General features: G+C 32.1%; 1 protein-coding gene across 1 annotated transcript in view; it reads left to right on the forward strand.

The window, feature by feature from the left end:
* LOC106106316 (neuropeptide FF receptor 2-like) overlaps positions 1-1,684 on the forward strand; it is a gene marked incomplete at its 5' end in the record, with an annotated part of 54,303 nt that overhangs the window by 40,147 nt on the left and 12,472 nt on the right. The window lies entirely within an intron of this gene.

Genomic DNA, 1,684 nt, shown 5'->3' on the forward strand with positions numbered 1-1,684 from the left:
GGCGCTGTATGCACCGTGCACACGAACGCGAGGATCAGCTGCAAGAATATATTTATTACATGTTACGGAATTTTTGTTGATGATGATACTAGGCGGAAAGATGGTCAATTGACGGAGAGTTCAGAGAACTCGAGACAAATAATTGTACTATGTAACAAGAATTAGGCAGTAAATGATCTTGTAGTGGATTTAGGAATTTTAGTTGACGTTTATTAGATGTAATGGATTAAAATGTGAACATACTAGTTTAGATGATTGAATTTTATCATCAACTAGCTGTTCCCATGCGACTTCATCAGCATAAAATTATAAAAATTTCATTTTATTGCTTACATTTGTCAAATTATCAATAGCAAATGTCAAAATGACATGACATGACAAACTTTAGCAATCTTTCTATCTTGATGTTGGGAGCAACTTAGGGTCTCTTTCTCACATTAGGGTTTTTATCCAAAATATTAACCCCTTAAGTTTAATGGCGTGAAAATATATAGCCTAAAGGGCTTTTTATTAAAAAAAGAGTCATTCATAAATTTGCTGTAATTGCTGACATGTTAGGCAACAGAGAAGTATGTGTTTACGCTTTATTATAATAGTATAGATTAAATAAAATACTTACCAAACGATACATTTTGTTTCAAAATCAGTAAACCGAATCGTAGATAAATTCACCATCGACTGAATGACTCGTGTACGTGTCTCCTTTATATATTTGACACAAATTTGTCGCGTGCCTAAATCCCGTCTTAGTATCTCAATCTAAACATGGTAAGGTATGCCCTGGTATACATGTGATCGGATCTCTGGCTCGCGTACAACGTCGTACATTCTTTACGCAATCAAAGCCTTAAATTGATTTGAATGTGCGACAAATAATTCGTTGCATAGCCAAAGAATAGCAGTGATTTAATGAACATTTTTGGTATTCGTAAAGGAGGTTATATTACAAGTTATGTGAGATTTATATTTGACTCAACTTTGTATTAATAAACGAAATTTTTACTTTTGAATGTTACTGATTACGTTAATGTTTTTAGTGTACTTTTTCCTTGTAGTCATTTACATGTTCTCAGTAATGCTAATTAACCTAGACTTCTACTTTGAACAGAATTTAGTACGAATTATAGAATGAAGTAAGCGCAGAACGTACGTTTTAAAAAATCCATTGATTTGTTGTGTGAATTTGTTTCGTTTTAAAATATTTTAAAATGTCAATAAACAATTGTAAAAGAGATCTAACGGTATTACAAATTACCGATAATACTTAAAATAAAAAGTCTAAGGATGAAATTCGTCAAAGGAATGCGTAAGTAATACTGCGTGTTCTTGCAAAACACAATCATGATAACTGATAAATATTAGAACATAAAATTTAGTGACGCGAAAATTTAACTAAACTCTATTAAAATATTGTCGAATGCAATCACTACGCGCTATTAAAGGGCTTCTGAGATGCTGAGTACAATCTCAGAAGAACTACACTAGTTCTACATTAGTTCTCTACGTACACTAGTTCGTAACCAAAGTTGTGTATTTGATGATACAAAATGAAAAAAGTACAGTTTTTTGTTAGTCCTCATGACAAAAAAAGACCAAATATTTGTAGAGGTAATTGTTTTATTACATTACGTGGGGATATAAATATAGGTAGGTTGATACAAGTTAGTGGATAGCGACTAGAGGC

Source organism: Papilio polytes, unplaced genomic scaffold, assembly GCF_000836215.1.
Source record: "Papilio polytes unplaced genomic scaffold, Ppol_1.0 DF822289.1, whole genome shotgun sequence".
Classification (NCBI taxonomy): Eukaryota; Metazoa; Arthropoda; class Insecta; order Lepidoptera; family Papilionidae; genus Papilio; species Papilio polytes.